The sequence below is a fragment of the Sus scrofa genome, chromosome 8, assembly GCF_054392235.1.
Source record: "Sus scrofa isolate SSC_HxYL_T2T_F1_AM1 chromosome 8, Sscrofa_HxYL_maternal_Yorkshire_Landrace_v2.0, whole genome shotgun sequence".
Lineage (NCBI taxonomy): Eukaryota > Metazoa > Chordata > Mammalia > Artiodactyla > Suidae > Sus > Sus scrofa.
Genome location: NC_139390.1, coordinates 88611088 through 88632067, shown reverse-complemented (window position 1 = coordinate 88632067; position 20980 = coordinate 88611088). Strand labels below are relative to the sequence as shown.

At 38.2% G+C, this 20980-nt stretch overlaps 1 protein-coding gene and 1 long non-coding RNA gene across 6 annotated transcripts in view; both read right to left on the bottom strand.

The window, feature by feature from the left end:
* The window catches only part of SLC10A7 (solute carrier family 10 member 7), a 240663-nt gene that overhangs the window by 183285 nt on the left and 36398 nt on the right, over nt 1–20980 (bottom strand). The gene's annotated exons all lie outside the window — the stretch shown is intronic.
* LOC146400926 (uncharacterized) lies at nt 4694–10607 on the bottom strand. Its single transcript, XR_014812848.1, has 2 exons — nt 7047–10607; nt 4694–6746 (listed from the first exon to the last, which is right to left on the bottom strand). It is a non-coding gene; the product is annotated as an uncharacterized LOC146400926 (long non-coding RNA).

Sequence of the window (20980 nt, the reverse complement as noted above, 5' to 3'; positions counted from 1 at the left end):
ATATCCAAGAAAAGATTACTTAAAGGATCTTCATTTTACATTTTTTTAATAGCAAAAATTATCAAGAACTGAAATAAATCATTGCCCATCCATACATCGGAATGGTCAGTGGTCTTTAAAAAGAATGTTGTAGAACCCCATAGAGACATGTTCACAATGTGTTGTTAACTGGACAAAGAGGATTACAAAATAGTATGTAGTATATGATCTCATTTTATTAGACATACGTACAGATAAAAAGGTCTGGAAGATACACATTAAAATAGCCCTATGGTTATTAGACAAGTGGGGTTATATTTCTTTGTTTTGTTTACCTATATTTTCTAGGTTATCCACTAGCAATACATATGGTTTTTGTAATAAGAAAAACAAGTTACTAAAAATTTTTAACAGTACAAGGATATATTTTATTTAGTCATTTTGGAATACTGCACTTAACTTTGAGATGTCATAATGCAATGTGCTTTAGGACACTGAATGAATGGTATGCCTTCCAAAAGGAAAAAAAAAAAGTCATTTCATTGAGAATAACAGTAATTTTATGTTATTAAAAAAAGAACCCATGGGGTCACTATCAATGTAGTCATTTTGGGGGAAATTAAACTTCAAATAAATGAAGACATTTATGTTTAAGATTTTAGGTTGCAAGCAAAATGGATGCAGGTTTAAATACTTAAAGTCACAAACAGTACCTTAGGTGAAAACAAAGTTTTTATTTCCTTTAAAACAGAGTTTATTATTTATTCATTTTTAAAAAATGCATTCTCTTAAATACTCCTTGCAATAGCACAAAGTCAAAGAACTCTGTTCCAGATGTAAAATCAGATTCATGATTATTTTTTAAGGATGCTCAACTTTTTTTTTTTTTTTTTTTTTTTTTTTTTTGCTTTTTAAGGCTCCACCTGCAGCATAAGGAGGTTCCCAGGCTAGGGGCCAAATCAGAGCTGTAGCTGCCGGCCTACCCCACAGCCACAGCAACTTGGGATCCCAGCCGCATCTTCAATCTATACCACAGTTCATGGCAATGCCAGATTCTTAACCCACTGAGCAAGGCCAGGAATCGAACCTGTGTCCTCAAGGATGTTACTCAGATTCATTAACTGATGAGCCACAATAGGAACTTTAAGGATGCTCAACTTTTAATGAAACAAAGACAGAATTTTCACAGGAAATACTTCTACTAAGAGATAACTTAAAAGTCTCTGAATTTAAAAAAAAAAAATAACTTTAGAGAGTCCAATAAAATATAGGTAGCCAATGTGTAGAACTAACACATGCTCTCTCTCTCTCACACACACACACAAACACACTGTGGTTTGTGTAGCACATTTATGGTATGACTTATTCAAAACAGGTTTATAAAGTAAATATTTTCCTCTTTTAGACAGACATGAAAATAAAGAAATCTCCCATTGGCACATGGAGATTCCCAGGCTAGGGGTCTAATCAGAGCCGCAGCCACCAGCCTACACCAGAGCCACAGCAATGCCAGATCCGAGCTCTGCAACCCACACCACAGCTCACGGCAACGCCGGATCCTTGACCCACTGAGCAAGGCCAGGGATCGAACCCAAAACCTCATGGTTCCTAGTCGGATTTGTTAACCACTGCGCCACGACGGGAACTCCACAATGTTATTTCTTTTGAAAAACTGTTTTTCAGGTTTGATATTGAAAAATTAAGACTTCATTCCCCCAAGCACTGAAAGATATGACTGGTTCAACACTTAAGACCTTAAATCTCGGAGTTCCCATTGTGGCTCAGCGGCAACAAACCCAACTAGTATCCATGAGGATGCAGATTCAATCCCTGACCTTGATCAGTGGATTAAAGATACTGACTTGCCATGAGTTGTAGCATAGGCTGCAGACGTGGCAGATCTGGCGTTGCTGTGGCTGTGCTGTAGTCTGGCAGCTACAGCTCTGATTCACCCCCTAGCCTGAGATCCGCCATATGCTGCAGGTGCGACCCTAAAAAGACCAAAAAAAAAAAAAGACCTTAAATCTCAAATTTTAGTATTCTCTAGAAATTAGAGGAAAAAATAAAGTGTCTTTCTTCTAATGTCACTCTATTTCCATTAATATACTGAAGTTACCATAGAAGTGTGCTGCTTGAATATGAATCGTCTACGCAGGAAGTATCTGTTACACCTGATGATTCCTAAAACACCCCCTTGACCAGAATATTACAAGGAAGACTGAAGCATCAGTTTAACACTTGGACTGAAAGCCCTCTGTTTCTACTTTTTTCCCAATCATTCTCTGCAGTTCATAAAGATCTCAGTGTAACTGAAGTCTTTATCAGACACCAAGTGAGTTAACATGTAATGCTAGACTCTTTCGGAATATCAATGAAAAGGTTACAGACACCAGCCCTCCCTCTTTAACCACAATTAGTTTAAATGCAAGATCCAAATCATGAACACAGTTTTAAAAACTTTGCTAATATGTCCTTTAACCTGCTTCCTCTCCTTCTCTTCCATATTCCCCTTAAGTTTCTTAAGGGGAAAGAAAGGTTTACATTTTTAGAAAAAAATATGGATGCTCTTAAAAAATGTATTCCCTAACCTCTCCTTACATCTACTTTCTAATCCCCAACTCACTTAATTGAATTCAGTGTGAATTTAAATTGCAATTAACATCTTTTGAGGGATTACATGTTCTAATCACAATTATGCAGTGAATACTTGAAACACACACATTTTGTTATATTATCTGAAATGCAAATTGGAGTCCAAAAAAGATGTTTAATAAAAATGTATAGTACTGAAGACTTTATTATGGAACCTAAGGGACTAGAAATGAGATTAAGAAGAGTAAAAGCACTGATACAAGTAAAAAAACAAATTGTTTCGCCTCCAAAACCCCTGGAAATGGCCCCACTTGGCTCCCATTTGACTTAGCTTCATCACAGTTTAAAAACCACCTTCTAAGAGGTTTCATTAAACAAACCAAATTTCATTTCCGCCCCCCAGATCAGGAGCTCACAGGATCTTTTTTTTTTTTTTTAATTTTTTTATTTTCCCATTGTACAGGATCTTAAACAAAAAAATGACACATAATATTCTACAAGATCAGGAGATAAAATCTGGCTTCTGAGCCAGGGATTTATAATGAAATGACCTAACTTCTTTTACTTCACTTTTCCTTCAAAATAGACATTCTAAGCAGGAAAAAAAAAAAAAAAAAAAAAAAAAAGCTGACAGTTATTGAGCATCTTTTATATGCCAGACAACAAGTGATATCCCACTTAATCCTCAAAATAAACCTATGAGTATTATTCCATTTTATAGATAGTGAAAACTAAGGCTCAAAGAAGTAAAATAATTGAGAGAAATAAGTGCAATGGATCAGTAGTGAAACTGAGACTTCTATACCCATGCTCTTGCAAAAGGACAGCATCGTGAATGTGAGACCTTGGGAAGGAAGACAGAGGACCTGGTTTCAGTTCTCCATTTTAACTATCATCCTCTCAAACAGGATGCTGGGATTTCAGTGGCCCCTAGCAGACCCCTTCCTCTTAGTGGGGAACATGGATAAAATGCTTCAAGAAGTTTCATTCTTGGGACACTCAGAACTCTTTCTGCAAAATCCAAAAGTTTATGGAAAGCCAGGCTTACCTCACTGCCTTCTCAATCAGTGTCCAGCAGTCCGGACAGGCATTATCACAAAGTCAGTTTCTGATTTATTAATTTATGCCCAGTGTCCTGTTGGTAAATTTTCTCTTCAGTGTCTGTATGTGCATTTAGCAGATTGTTCCCTCCAAGGTGAGGTTTATTTTTAAGGAAACTAATATAAATTTCACTCCCTTCAACCATCAGTTCCTATTAACCATTCACTATACATCCAATGATTGCTGCCAAGCTTTACTCTTTTTTTTTTTTTTTTTTTTCTTTGTCTTTTTAGGGCTACACCCATGGCATATGGAGATTCCCAGGCTAGGGGTCTTATCAGAGCTGTAGCTGCTGGCCTACCCCACGGCTCACTGGTTAACTAATTCGACTAGGAACCATGAGGTTGCAGGTTCGAACCTGGCCTTGCTCAGTGGGTTAAGGATCTGGCGTTGCCGTGAGCTGTGGTGTAGGTTGCAGATGCGGCTCAGATCCCACGTTGCTGTGGCTCTGGTGTAGGCCTGCGGCTACAGCTCCAATTAGATCCCTAGCCTGGGAACCTCCATATGCTGCAGAAGCAGCCCAAGAAATGGCAAAAAGCAAAAAAAAAAAAAAACACCAAAAAAAAAACGAAACAAACAAACCAAAAAACCCCGCAGTGTTGGAGATCCGTTGTAGCATAGCAGGTTAAGGATCCAATGCTGTCACTGAAGCAGCCTGAGTTGCTGCCATGGCACAGGTTCGATCCCTGGCCTGGGAACATCCACATGTCATGGGTGCAGCAAAAAAAAAAAAGAAGTTACCATTGGTGTCAGAGAGGCTGAAAATATAACTCGGTCATCAGCTTCACAAAGCTGCCAGAGGGCATGAGAATAAGGCTCCCTTGAGAGTAGCAGCAAGGGAAGGTAAGAGCAAACAAGGAACATGCTGACCCAGGGACTTAAAATCTGGGTATTATCATCAACACCAAACCAGTTATTCAGTCAATAGCATTTGATGCATTCCTACTGTGTATAAGGAACTGGAATCTCTCTCTCTTTTTTTTTTTTTTTTTTAAATACAGGATGTGACCCCTGTCCTCAAGAATATTTCAACCTACAAGGGAGTATAGGATATATCAAATCCGAAGCTACGTTAAAGAAAACCAGGCATTGGACAAATGTTTATTTAAACCAAATAGATGGCATGCGTTTTCTTCAAAGTAGAAACAGTTCCCTGTTTCCTTTAAAACAGTTTATTATTTACTCTGTGATGGCCTTCTTTCTGTGCACGATGGCTCTGCCTGGGGCAGGTGTACAACCATGTTCTGACATCAGGCTGCATACACAGCCTGCACTGTTGGTTGGTGGGAAGACAAAAATGTAAAGAAATGGTAATCCTTCAATTATTTCTCTACATACCTCACATTCTTCTTGCTTCCACACATACCACAGGGATAAAACTAACTAAATGGGTAATGTGAAGGCATGTTATAAAATTTGGCTGTAACCACAAAGAAGGATTGCATATAACTGGTACTTTCTCCCTTTCTCTCTGTATATATGAATGCAAATGCACAATTACCTTTTGAGGAAAGAGTATCTTTTCTAATATAATACAAGGTACTCATCTTAAACTTTAACAAAGTTTTCAATGGAGCAGTAAAATGATTAGAAAAGATTATAAAGAATCATCAGCTATATGGTAACCATCCTACTAGCCTGCTGAGACTACACTAGACCCAGACTTTCTGCATTTGCTGACCTTGAGAAGCTCCCTGAAATTCCTCCTTTTTAATGTGCAGAGTTACCAACAGGCTAGTCTGCAGGTTTGGGACGTGCACTACCTAACTCGTGGCATTGCCCATCATTTCCCAATCCCTCCACGTGTGCCAGGCACTACACACACATCTTTACACAATCGTTTCATGCAATAGGTACAGTGCTAAATAACAAATACAAGAGATAGATTTAAAATAGCTCCCAATCATATACTGCCATTTTAAGTTAGTTTAAATAAATGTATTAGGAGTTCCTGTCGTGGCTCAGGGTTTAATGAATCCGACTAGGAACCATGAGGTTGCGGGTTCGATCCCTGGCCTTGCTCAGTGGGTTAAGGATCCTGCCTTGCCATGAGCTGTGATGCAGGCTGCAGACACGGCTTGGATCTGGCATGGCTGTGGTCTGGAGTAGGCTGGTGACTACAGCTCTGATTAGACTTCTAGCCTAGGAACCTCCATATGCTGTGGGTGCGGCCCTAGAAAAAGCCAAAAAAAAATTAAAAAAAAAAGCCTATTAAAAAAATAAATAGATAAATAAATAAATAAATGTATTAGAAACAGTCGCACATAGAAATACTTGGAAACTTCCGAATTTAGCCATACACTAAAGGTATACTGGAACAATGGAACACTGGCCCAACTGGTTTTCTTTTCCATTCAATATTTGTTTAGTATATGAAGGATGGTTTATTATAAAACCAGTTGTTTAAGAACATATTCTAGCATTAAGCCTTTAAGTTAAATAATGTCTATCTGAATTAATTTTCTGTCTCGAATTCTTGTTGGAGCTAAAGATGTTCCCACTTGGTGAGTCTTGTTGGAAAAAAAAAAAAAAAAGGTAGAACCAAACATTACATTCACAAAACCTGAAAAGTACATAAGCATAAAATAAGTGGAAATCATCCAACCAAAAAAAGAGAGAGGAACAAAGGAGAAAAACTTTCCTTGAAAAAGACACATGCACCTATATGTTCATTGCAGCACTATTCACAATAGACATGGAAACAACCTGGATGTCCATCGACAGATGAATGGATTAAGAAGATGTGGCATATATACACAATGGAATACCACTGAGCCATAAAAAGGAGGAAAATAATGCATTTGCAGCAACACGGGTAGAACTAGAGATTCTCATACTAAGTGAAGTAAGTCAGAAAGAGAAAGACAGGAGTTCCTGTCGTGGCGCAGTGGTTAACGAATCCGACTAGGAACCATGAGGTTGCAGGTTCGGTCCCTGCCCTTGCTCAGTGGGTGAACGATCCGGCGTTGCCGTGAGCTGTGGTGTAGGTTGCAGACACGGCTTGGATCCCGCGTTGCTGTGGCTCTGGCGTAGGCTAGTGGCTACAGCTCCGATTCAACCCCTAGCCTGGGAACCTCCATGTGCCATGGGAGCGGCCCAAAGAAATAGCAAAAAGACAGAAAAAAAAAAAAAAAAAAGAAAGCGAAAGACAAATACCATATGACATCACTTAATCACTTATACCTGGAATCTAATATATGGCACAAATGAACCTTTCCACAGAAAAGAAATTCATGGACTTGGAGAACAGACTTTGTGGTTGCCAAGGGGGAGGGAGAGGGAGTGGGATGGGATGGGAATCTGGGGTTGATAGATGCAAACTATTGAATTTGGAATGAATAAGCAATGAGATCCTGCTATATAGCTCTGGGAACTTATCTAGTCATTTGTGATGGAGCATCATGGAGGATAATGTGAGGAAAAAAAATGTATATATGTGTGTGTGTGTGTGTGTGTGAGACTGGGTCTCACTTTGCTGTACAGTAGAAAATCGATAGAACACTGTAAATCAAGTATAATGGAAAAAATAAAAATCATTTAAAAAATTAAAAATTAAAAAAAGAAATAAAAGGTAGATAATTTAGGAGAAAGATGGAAAACTCTTAGTCCATTGAAATCCATGGACAGTATACAGCCATACATATTCAATTAATCATCTAATAATTGAAAATTATTACTGTTATGATGGCAATTAAGTATCATTATTATGGCAAGTATTTATAAGTATTCACTCTATGTCAGACTAAATGATTTATATTCATTACCCCCTCACTTAAAATTCACATTACACCCATTTTACAGGTGGAGCAGATGAGAGGTCATTTATCTAAAATTAGATAGCTAACAATTAGTAGAGCCAGGATTTATACAGGTCTGTAGACACTAAAGCCCACATTCCTTTTACTATGTTACAATGTCGAAGTTAAAAACCTCAACTGAAAACACAATGCTCCTGCAATTTGAACACTTACTCATACCAAACTCATAAACTTCCAAAATATCCCACAACCTCATTCAATCATTTCCTCACATCCATCTCTACTTATCTCCAAAAGATAGGTTTATGCGGACTTCTAAAGCTGCCTCAAAAATAGAGAGAAATAAAAGTGCTGTCAACATTAAATATAAATCCTTCAGCATCTTTAAAAAAAACTTTTCTATAAAATATAGTGGAATAACTAAGGGACAAGTATTAAAGAATAATGAAGGTGCGAAAAAATGCATTACTGTCAGCGCTCTACCTGGGTACCAATGTCTTAGAGCATCCTAGTTGAAAACAAATCAACCTAAGTGCCTATTTTGGAAAACACTGCTCTGTGCTATACATTCCAGTATTAGGAAGGAAAGCAAGCCCAGAAATTAATTAAGAAATCAGTAAAACCACTCACTGTGCTATGAGAAAAAGAACTTTGTAATAAACTTTCCCTCTATACTTAGAATGAAATCTTCCTACAGATTTCCTTCCCTCATTTACATATCTGTGCAGGTCTATTCTTTTTTTTTTTTTCATTCCAAGCCCCTTTGCCCTTTCAATCATGAAGCATATTACTCCACTGTCAGTGCAAAGCAGTTCCTAACAACAGGGAACCCAGCTGGGATAGGAAGAGGGCAGCAGGCTCATGCATTAACATAATAATCCAACTGTGTTCCCATAGGCCCTTAGGGCAGACAGCATATTAGGTAGGCCTCCTGTGCAGACCCTGGTGGAAGCTGCCTGATCACCTGCCTATCAACCTGTGGCAGCTACAGCCGGCTCAATAGCACCAGCTCCTGCCAAGCAGTGGTGCCCAATTACCTTACTACAAAAGACAGAAATCCATTTTTCTATGTCTATTTAATGTACTCAATGCATTTCCTTATTTACGATTTGAATCTACGTTTCTGCATCGTTTCCAGGGGATTGACTTATTGCCTTTTAACTTTTCAAAGTCTAGTCGTCCAAAGGCCATATCGCTGCAGTAGGCAGGAATGAGACTGAGAACCAAATTTCAAACACAAGAGCCCAGATTGGTAAAGCTAACTGCTTGGTCACCAGTTGTCTAAAGATTCTTTTATCACTGATACAGAGGAGGAGAGGTATGGGGAGACTTGAAAGGCTGCCATCAAAATTTCCTCAAGGGGACAGAGGTGGGGGGGGAATCCTACATCCCTGCCTTTGCGAAATGTAGTTTTTCTTAATTCGAATCCAAGCATATTCTGAGGTTCCCACAAAGCATCAGCCTTTGTGCACAATGATCCCCTCACCTGGAGAGTGTGTAGATCTTCACAATTGGCTCAAGTAGAAAATCACAAAAGATAGGACCAAAAATTGTTTTAATCTCAAATTATTATGGAAGATTCTTTGTGGAAAAAAAAAATGTTGGCCCATTTGCTTTTCACTGTTCACGTGTATGAAATGCAGGTTTTATTTTAATAGAGCTCAGTTTCCGGAGTCTTTGATTTACTCTATGTGTGCTTTTCTTTTCAAGCCACAATATCTAACGAAATAAGGAAAAGCCAGGGGGTATATTCCACTAAAAAATATTTATCCATTACACAAGATCAGCTTTAAATCAGTATAGACCTATGTTTGACATTGGAATTTACTTGAAGGAATTAGTAGCCTCATTCTTTGATAAAATTTCCCTTTAAAAAGGTTGTAAGGAAGGTGCATAATTTGATATTTAATTTAATATGGGAAAAAGTACTCTCAGAAGCATTCCAAACAATGCTATTTAAAAGATCACGAAGCTACCAGTTTAGCTAGAGAAACATTTTCTACTGATCTTTTTTAGTATTTCTAAAACAAAAAAGAAAAAAATATGAGTTTCTATAAATGTTATATTTGGAGTTTTTTTGTGGCTATTTTAATAAAAAATGAATCCTCCAGTCAAACGAAAGTGCATTTATCTAACATTTCTATGAATTTTAAATGACAGGGAACTAATACTATTGTTTAAGCCAACCAACCTGATGTGCTTTATGTGCATTCTAATAATTAAGTAAAAATTAAGTATCAAGGGCCACATCTGCAAATGCCACAGATTTTCACTGTCAAGGTTACCTCTGTTAGCTTAGCATTAACAGTTTGTACATTAACAGATGATGGTGACCATGCAATAACTTGTCAGTTCTTTGAATGATTTCCACACATACCAGACAGGGTTTTATATAAGGTAAAGGCCCTCATCATGAACAAACCTGTTTGTTCTTTACCAAACAACCTAGGGATAATTCGAATAAAAAAAAAAAAACCTCTTACATTTATTTTTCTACTTCTGTGAATAAATTGTGAGCTCTTTAATGGTCTCCAAACAAAATACTATAATACATTACACGTTGATGGGAGTGTAAATACAAAATTCTAAACTCAATAATAAATATTAATGCTTATATATGTGTTAAACAGCAAAATTATACATATCCCCTTCTTGATCTTGTGGTGATTCCACAGGGTCTTTATTCTTCATAAATTCTTACTTATATTGTGACAAAATGTCATGCATCTTCCAAGTCGTTAAATACACAAACTTGATTTTTGATTAAAAAACAATAAACAAGAGCCATGCGGTGTCAGAATAAATGGCAGCCTAGACTTTACCATCTTAATTCCTTCAACGGGTATGTTTCTACTCTAGTATAAACAAAAGCACTTAAAGAAATCCAGCTATTCCATCAGTAAGAACTCGATTTTAATTTAAATGTCAACTTAAGCAGCTAGAAGAATCCAGCCTCTAAAGAATGTCAGAGAAGGAACTAAGGGATAGAACTGTAGTATCATTTCCAGCATGAGCAACTCAACTTGGGATGAGGTTTAAATTTTTAAAAAAACCAAAAACTAAACAGAAATGAGGGAAAGTGCTATTTCAAATTTAAGTGGGAATAAGTAGAAGTAGAAAATAATGAAAAGAAACCATATTTATGTTTAAATATGATACACCAAATTTTAAAATCTGACTCTTCCCTTCCCCACAGTCATTCTTTTAGGCCGTCTATTCCTATATCTAAAATACACATCTTCAGTTTGATTCTACTACAGAGTAGTCCCTTCCCTCCAGAGAATTACCTAGAAAGGACCTTCTCCCCATGGAAAACTACTTGATTCCAAAGGATTTCATCTACCCAGTTCAATTTGGTAGTGTAGATGTGGCTTCAGAGATGTTTTGCAGCTAGTATATTTTGACATTTCTGCCAAGGATAAAATTAAGTATGAAATATCGAAATTACACGTTAAAATAGATGCCATTTTACTTTGTTTCTACCTGAATAGCCCTTCAGCTGTTGAGGCACATACATTTTTCCCCAGGCAAAACCCCCAGGCTAAAATAACTAAGCCTCATATCTTCAGGAAACCCAGCTTCCCAAACATTATTCTTGGGTATCTGATTATCTATGGCTGTAGTTTCACTGCCATTGAATCATGTAAATCTTGAAGAGAAAAAAATGCTCCACTTGAAACATGTTTCAGTCAATTACTCAGACTGGATACAATCAATGACAATACTTAATTTTCTACAACTCCAAAAAAAAAATTTTTTTTTTTTAATTTTAGTAGTAGAGTTAGAAGTCACAGGGATTCAGGAACTGAATCATTTTGTATTCTAAATGTAACTTTCTTCCAGGACTGCCCTCTCCAGCAGCATGCTCCCCTACATTTGCCCCTGGGGAAAGGTCCCTCCCATCTGTTAATATCTAATCCCATCACTTTGCAACCTCAGGGTCTCAGGCAACTTAGAGTCAAAGACCACCATTTTAAACAGGAACACATGTTCCAAGGCTATTACTCCAAACCTCAGGATAAATATAACTTTAAATTAAAATTAAAGAAATTTAGCAAACAAGTAAAAAGTAAATAAATAAGTAGCTCCTAAAATCTTTCAGCCCATTATAGATAAAAATGTTCAAGATGATATACTTAACCTCAAAGCTTTTAAAATTAAGAGAAATTTAAATGCATATCGAGTCATCCCATTCTAACAAAGCCAACTTGATTTATATCACAAGCATTTTTATTTAGCACACAATTCCATCATGAAAAGTTTATAGATTACTCCCTCAATACCCTCTCAGGTACTAAATCATTACACATTAAGTTATTAAAAGAATTTGTATAAGCGGTCTTAATCGCCTGCTCTTACAACTTAGTTCTTATTTCAAATCAGAACCCGTCCTAGAAAGCTGTGGACTGAAGTTAAGAATTAAAAGATAAAGAAAGAGAGAAATAAAATATGACAGGAGGAGGTAATATAAAAAGAAATCTATGAATAAGGAAGATAAGTAGATAAATAAAAAGCAGCAACTAGAAAACCAACACTCTTCAACTCCCTAAATTTGATAATACCTAACTTTTTAAAAACTATTTAAACACATCTTTGTACACAGTGTTGTGGAGAAAATGCCCCACAAGGAGGAGACAGTAATGGTTCATAAGGTATGGGGGAGGGGGGTTGGGCAGAGAGAGCGCCAATAGTCAACAAAGCAACCCCAGGTGAAGATATTATTAACAGGTTCATGGCCAGCAACACTAGCAACTTCTGAAAGATAAAAAGAGGAGTTACTTTTTGGGCTTCTCCTTAGCAAATCTCTATTCTAAATATGTGTGTGTATGTAAATAAGCGTGTGTGTCTTGGGGGTGAGGGGAGAGGGAAGGCACTTGGGGAGTCCCCTGAAGGAGGGAAACAAGAACAGCCCCCTGAACTACAAAGGGTGGAATGCTACTACCACTGGACCTCAGTTCTGGAACTATGATAGTTCCTCAGATCAAATCTTGGTATACAGCCAATCCAAGGGGTTAACTAATATCGTGGTACTGGGAGGTGTTTTATTACTCTGAATACTACTTGCCAAAAGGAAGCCATTAACTGGGCCTGAGAAATCTTTATGATACAGGGGTCATAACTGACTTCATTTGTATTCAAAATAGGAAAACAGAGCTTCCTCTTCTTGTAAGGGGCCTGAGGTGACCTCTAAAAATAGTTCACTATTCACTTGACCCAGAAAACCCTACAAGGTCATGCAAATCAAGAGTTCAAATCTTTGCGTTCACTTTCAGAACACTCATGAAACTGCCTAGGCCATTAAGGGTATGTATATCCAAAAAGCCACCAGGTACATGAAGGATGTGACTTTACAGAAGCAACGTGTGCTATTCCATCATCACGATGGTGGAGTTTATAGGTATGCCCAGGCCATAGGGTAGGGCTGGACAGAGGGTCGGTGGCCCAAAAACTGTGCTGAATTTTTACTGCATGTGCTTAAAAAAGCAGACAGTCATCCAGGTGAACTCAGCCCCCAGGATGCGGCATGGGACTTTAGAGCTCAGGGTCAGATCTACCTGTCTACAAGTTCTCCCCACCACACTGAGAAACAGCAAATTGTTCCTATACCAGAAGAGGGTGCACAGGAGAAAAAGGTATCCCAGAAGAAACTTCAAAACTTAAAGCCTAGAAATAAATTCAGCATAAGATAAATGCAAATAAATAAAAGGAAAAATTTTTTTTCTTTTTTTTGGTCATTTTAGGGCCTCACCCACGGCATATGGAGGTTCCCAGGCTAGGGGTCAAATCGGAGCTGTAGCCGCTGGCCTACGCCAGAGGCACAGCAACGCAGGATCCGAGCCGCGTCTGCGACCTACACCACAGCTCACAGCAACGCCGGATCCTTAACCTGCTGAGTGAGGCCAGGGATCGAACCTGCAACCTCATGGTTCCTAGTCGGAATTTTTTCCACTGCGCCATGATGGGAACTCCAGGAAAATTTTTTGAAGAGGGAAACAAATAACCAGACTCTGGTGACAGCACATGGTGTTGTTCACAATGGTAGCCTGAAGAGAAACATGGGTGCAAAAAGTGACATAGATCACTTTCGTCAGAAGTAACAACAAATTCTGCTCTGAAAACAAAAAAAAAGACAGTTGCCTCACCAGTTCTTTGTACAAGAAACCCATTTTATTCTTGCTTCCATACTTAACATCTAGAAACAAAGAGATAAATCAATTAATCCTTATAAAGAGCTCCTAGGAGCTTCATTTTCCTTCAGGAGTTAAAAGAAGGCCTGACCACGGCACAAAGGAGATGAAATCTCTGCACTCTGTTGCAAACACATATCTCCAATTAGGTGTAAGGACATTTTTACAGCTTTTATGCCAAGTTTATATTACCAGGCGTTAAAGAATGTGTTGTAGCACTTAACAGCACTAAAGCTGGCTAATCATGCTCTTGATAACAATGGTTTATGATTATATCTCAAGGAAAGCAAGGATGAGGCATTTACAGGATTTTGTTGCTACATGATGATACTGAACAGAAACAAAAACAAGTGGCAAGGCCAACCAAAATCTTTTGTTCTCTCTGTTGATACTCTTATCTAGAGGCTAAGACATCACAAGTTACCATTAGATTTTCTACTCATGCTTTAGAATAGATTCAGCTAAAAGCTTTTAGAGACTTAGGGGTTAGGACTAATTCAAAATAGCAAATGTATTCATATTGTCCAAATTTGTGTATGTCTGCACAATGTAAAGTGGTACCTATAAAGCAAACAGGTAAAGGATGGCAAGAGTTTTTAATTAGCATTGCATTATAATACCAATGTGAAAAGAAAGAGGTCAACTATTAATAAGGTACAGATTTCCCACCCCTGGGATTTATTCTGAATTCATTTTAAGACCAGGAAGCTGTGATCTAAAAATCTCCAATACGGTTAAAAGTTGAAATAATAGTCCTTTAAGAGTAAGGGTAGGAGCAGCTATTTGTACATATAAACCATGTAGTTCCAGACTATTAATTTGTCATTTTAGCTTAGAAGCAAAACGTCCATTTATTCCATGATGAATGATTACACACTGGATAGTATATCTACTTTGGATAAGAATAACGGCTTAGAGATTTCAATCAAGCACATGAGTTCCTTTCCATTTCTCTTTTTTGATACGTACACTTCTCAAAACTACGCAGAAGAAAACATATCAAAAAAGAAATACACTCACTAAAATTTAAGGTTACTCCAACAAAAGGGTTAATTAGAGAAACAAATTTTCTCAGACTGTTAATAATGGGAATGACACATACTATGTGCCCATAAGTAATTCTCAGGTATCTTTGATCTTCAGCCCCACGCGGTTTCTGTTGCCTACCGTAGCCTGGCCTCTGGGACGCTCTCAGAACCAGACATCTGGCTACTTTGTTGTTTTAGACTAATCTCCTCCCAGGAGGGCTCAAGAAATGACACCAGGCAAGGAGGGTCCTGGCAAGGGAAAAAACATTACAGTATTGGCAGATTTCTTTTCGAGTGGACGGAAGAGTATCAAAATTGTCTTCAAATTTCTACAGGGGTCTTTGGAGCGCTTCTGTTCTGTGGTTTGACTCCAGCATAATTTAAATAGGATGTATGTATTATATCTTTAAGGCCTATCAATCATCTTTAAGAACGTGCTGAATGTTAATCAGAGAATATTACAATACGTAGGAGAAAGTTGTGAGGAAAAAACACAAATCAGATTAATTCTTCACCCATCTGTTAGGGTTGGGTGACGACTGAGAAAACAAAGATTTTAATTGTCAGCTGAAGGGTTACACCAAAACCGTGGGATGATGTCTAAGATTTGCAAATACAGTTGCATGCCTCCCATTACTCTCTCATGTCTTTTTATTTAACTGGGATTTTTTTTTTTTTTTTGAAAGAAACTTGGCTGCCAATCTACTAGAAAGGTTTGATTACAATGTCCTTCTGTAATGTAACTCCGAGGAAAATAAAAGGGAGCAAGAAAAAGTGATCCAAGCTTTAAAAACAACAAAACAAAACAGTAAGTCAAGGACAAAATGTTAATTTTGAAACAACAAAGATCATCAATATTTTCTCCCCAAGGCAACAAATAATCATCAATGTCTTAATTCCTTTTTAGGGATTACTGTTCAATCCCCAACCTATATACACTCTGCAAAAGAAAAAAGCATTTACCATTTGTTACACAAATAGAATATAAGCCGAGTGGGATAACAGCTTAATCTGTGAACTTCAATACTTTACCCTAAAATCACCTTTTGTTTATTTGTAATACATTCAGATAATACAGGAAAGTAAATGTTACCCTACAATATGACACTTCTGTTCTTGTACAGGATGACAGAAAACTCACTAGATTGGTTAAAGTACCTAGTGCATTCCTCTCATATCTCATATCTGTTAAAATAAAGTCCTTGTTTTACGTTTCAATTGTCTTTATCACATTAAAAACACATAACTATATGGTGTACTTCAACAGTTAACAATCCCAATACTCTATTTTATCATAATACTATCTACTCTGTTAACATCCATTATAATTACCACTAGAGACCAAAATTTTCAGAAGATGAATGTAAGAAAATATAATCTTAGGCAATACTAATTCATTTAGGATTTAATAATTTCCCAAGTAAAGCAGAAGAATTAGGCTGGTGTAGAATAAGCCAGTCACAAAAAGACAAAGAGTGAATGATCCCACTTCTATGAGTTTTCTAGAGGGGCTGGGGGAGGGAGAAACGAGGAGTCATTGTTTTTGTTTTTGTCTTTTTAGGGCCACACCCATGGCATATGGAGGTTCCCAGGCCAGGGGTCAAATCGGAGCTGTAGCTGCTGGCCTATGCCACAGCAACTCGGGATCTGAGCCACATCTGCAACCTACACCACTGCTCGTGGCAACACCAGATCCTTAACCCACTGAGCGAGGCCAGGGATCGAACCCGCAAACTGATGGTTCCTAGTTGGATTCATTTTCGACGGGCCAAGACGGGAACTCCAAGTTATTGTTTAAAAGGGATGGAGTTTTATTTTCAGAAGATGAAAAAGTTCTGGAGATAGAGGGTGATAATGATTACACAACAATGTAATTCATGCCAACGAATTGTACATCAAAAAAATAAATAAATAAAAGGGTAGATTTTGTTATGTACATAGATTTTTACCACAGTTTTTTAAAAGAATTATACTAGGAATAAGGAATATGAAAATTCAAAGATAATAAAAATTTGGAGATATTTTAGTTTGAATGTCTTTCCTTGACCAAAAATAGGTAAAAGTATATAAGAAGCATCAGCAATCACACTTTATATACTCTTATCACCATCATTCAAGCAATGAAAAAAATAAAGCTCCCAGTCAGCTCCAGAACACATTAGCAAAACAGATTCCCAAAAAAAATTTCTAAAATTTCCCCTAGATGTCTAGAGTTTTGTACCCAGCATTAAGAATACTGCTGCTAAGTAACAAAACTATTTCTCAGTATTAATTTGCATTTCCAGAAGAATCAAAAGAGGTAGAAAATTCAAGACAACCAATGAGATTTTTTTTTAAATTACTCAATGAATTTTATTACATTTACAGTTATGCAAAGAAAATAACATCCAATTAAAGAGACAGGGAGGAGGTCCCATCATGGCTCAGTGTAAACGAATCTGACTAGCATCCATGAGAACTCAGGTTCAATCCCTGGCCTCATGCAATGGGTTAAGGATCCAGCATTGCCGTGAGCTGTGGTGTAGGCTGCATAAAGGCTTGGATCCCGCATTGTTGTGGCTGTGGCATAGACCAGCAGCTACAGCTCCAATTTGACTTCTAGCCTGGGAACCTCCATGTGCCATGGGTGCGACTCTAAAAAAAAAAAGGAAAAAGTAAATCAATATATAAATAAATAAAGAGACAGGGAATCAATTCATTTCCATGCAATGCAGTGAATTTCACGTATTTCCTTTAAGTATGAATTGAGTACATATTACATAAATGAATCAGGCAGATTCTCTCAATGAGTTAATATTGTATGTTCACTTACACTGAGTCAGTATAGAGACCAGAACATACCTTTAGGTCTGGACTGAAGTCAATGATTTCCCATCACCCCACACTTGTCACCAGTGGGGAGAAAAATGTCAGAAAAGAAGCAAAAGAGTGAAAATCAGGATAACCAAACCAATTCCCTTTAAGGCCTGTCTCCCAGATCAAATGGAGAATTATTTGTACAGAACCATGAAGGAGGAAGTTTGAGAGGGTTATATGGTTTGACTCTGACTGGAGATTTTAGAGGGTTACAGTCACAGCCCCATTTCTCTCATGTGGGTCATCTACCTCAACGTCTACAACATCCAAATAAAGCTTCAGTGATTCATTCCAAGAAGACAGTGGAAGCAGCACTTTCAAGAGTAAGCATCTGCCAAGAAGAAAGGCCCAAAGGTGCATGACAGTAACATGGGCTTTGGGATGGGTCTTGTGGTCACAGCAAGCAGGGTCACACATTCTAAAGGAAGAGTCCTAATATCCTGGTGCTACGGACAGAATGATTCATGTCCATGGACCCTGCAAACACCTGCTATCCACAGAGTCAGTATGGAGGGTAATCCCATTCCCTAGAAGACCTTCAGAGACCATCACTGCCAGAGCTTCTGGAAGAATATGTGCTGCCTGGAAAGCACATACTTTGGTCATTATAAAGCCAGGTTCAGGGTTTAGAAACCTGAGTGGATGTCCCACTCTGGGCTTAAAAATAATTATGCCTGGAGCTTCCAAGAGCCCACACAATGGCCATGATGCCATGAGAACAGTGACAACAACAGAGGCTCCAGAGGACCATGCGGTAATCTATTGAAGCGTCTACCTTGGTTAAGACCTGGTTAGTGGAGGAACTAAAATTCACCAGAAAAGAGAGGAGGAGGAATTCTCTTGTGGTGCAGCAGGTTAAGGATCCAGCATTGTCACTGCAGTGGCTTGGATCATTGCAATGGCATGGGTTTGACCCCTGGCCTGGGAACTTCCAAATGCCACACAGGGTAGCCAAAAAAAAGAGAGAGTGAGAGAGGAAGAAACAATAATGAGGAAAGAGGAAAGAGAAGGACAAGAAGGAGAAAGGGAGAAGCTTAGAAGATAAAGGCATGGATTTTTAAAACATAAAGATAAAAAATGGAATTCCTCTCATGACTCAGCGGAAACAAATCTGACTAGTATCCCTGAGGACGCATGTTCGATCCCTGGCCTTCCTCAGTGGGTTAAGGATCCAGCGTTGCCATGAGCTATGGTGAAGATCACAGAGGTGGCTCGGATCTGGTGTTGCTGTGGCTGTGGCTGTGGCGTAGGTTGGCGGCTACACCTCCGATTAGACCCCTAGCCTGGGAACCTCCATATGCTGCTGTGAGTGCAGCCCTAAAAAGGCAAAAAAAAAAAAAAAAAAAAAAAAAAAAAAAGAGATAAAAACTGAAGAAGCTTTAAAAAAAAATCAAGTAGACTATCACAGCATTCTCTCTTTCCAGTCTTATAAGGCAAAAGGAAATCTGTGAAGCAACTTAGGCAAGTAAGAGATATAATACTAAATGTTTCTTCAGGCATCATGATAAAACCAGTTTTCTCAGTCAAGGTAAAAAATACATTTAACTTCTAACCCCCAAAGTAATAACACAACAGTCAATAAAACAATTCAATACTCAAGTAGAAACTATTTGACACTCAAGTAGAAACTAGAGGCCATTCAAATAAGCTGTCAAGAGATCAATTTAACAGCAGTTAACTACATCCAATAGACTTTCCAATCAACAAAATTTTTAAAAGCCAGTCATCTATAGCAGTAACATAATTGCATAATATTTTGTAATTTGCAACACATGTTCACATTATGTTAATTCAATCATTTAACAAGCCAACACAAAACAACATACATCTATTGCCTAGAGAAGTTTTATGTAACTCAATCAATGGTGTGGATTTAGGGGGGAAAGTGGGAATGTACTTAAAGAGTTTCTACCACTTAAATTAATTTTTTCTATTTAAATAAACAGCATTTAAAGAAAAGCCCTGTACATGGTATCTTACAGTTTCAGATACTGGAATAACAGTTGCTAGAAAGGGATATATTTGCTGCTGTGTTCTGTGTGGTATCTTACAGTTTCAGATACTGGAATAACAGTTGCTAGAAAGGGATATATTTGCTGCTGTGTTCTGTGTGGGACTGGCTTCCTGCTGGTAGTTTGGATCTGTGGTACCAAAACAAATTCGAGACAAAAAGACTCTCGTCTGAGGTGTTGAAGGAAACTTCAGCTTTGCTTTTCACCAATTTCCATCCTGCAGAGAATTGAAGCTGCTGAGATATATCTGAAGAGTCTCCCTACAATGAGGGCAGTGGTGATCTTTTAACTCCACAACTGCCATGATGCAGGGCACACAGGCTTTGTCTCCCTATGCCACGACCCACCCACACCGCTCAAGTGTTTGGTAATTCCATTCAGATTCTGTATCTATGTGGTACAGCACAGTGGTAATCCTGCCACCAGCTCACTGTGTATAAGAGAGCAACGTGGCTGTTAACGCCATTGCTTCCTCCGCCAGCTGGCACTCCTGCTCCAACAAGCAGGTAAGTATGTTGCATTGGGACAGGATTTATGAGCAGCACTCCTTCCATCAGACCCATTCATTCTCTTGGATCTTCCCATCAGTTTATCTTAACCCCACTGGGAAGACCTTTCAAAAGATGCCCTAACCACTAGGAGAGAATCTGAAAGCCTATCACTTCCAAAAACCAACTTTCCAACAAGGACTGGGGGCGGGGGTGCTGCCTCAAGCTCTAGGAAGCTCCCTGGCGTCCTCCTGACTTAACCCACTTGCTCATTCACACATACCTGCTGTTTATGCTGCTGCAGTCATTTTCCCCATGTCATTGCGGACCTCTAGGAAAGCAGATTACAGTGGATTGTTTCTGTACTCCTCAAAATACTAGCTCTGTGCTCTATAAATTTCAAGTGCTCAATAACTTATTTTAATTTAATAGTACACTGACATTCATCCCTTAGAAAAAGTTCAAGCCATCCACCTTTAGTCGGGAGCCAACACAAGATCTTGGTGTCCCCTCTTATGTGACTGATTTCTGGAGTTTTGCTATTTTTGCTTAGGAGACTGTAGAATAAGATGAAAGTGTCCTGGAGAAGGAGTCTATACGTCCCAGCTGTGTCACTTTAGTTGAACTCACCTCTGAATCCTAATTTGACCAACTACAGAAATCAGGATAACATAATACCAGTCCTATTTATTTCATATAACTCTTGGGAGATGAGAAAAAGAAAACACAGGTAAGAGCCCTTCATAAGATATGCAAATTAATGTATTTAGCACTATAGGAGACGATCTAAAGAAGCAGTCTCATATATTTTAATCCTATATACAGCTGACCTTTGAACAACCAGGGTTTGAACTACACAAGTCCACTTACATGCAGACTTTTTTCAATGGTAAATACTACAGGACTAGACAATCAGCAGCCGGTTAAATCTGTGGATGTATATATGGAGCTGAATCCAAGGATACAGAAGAACCAAGG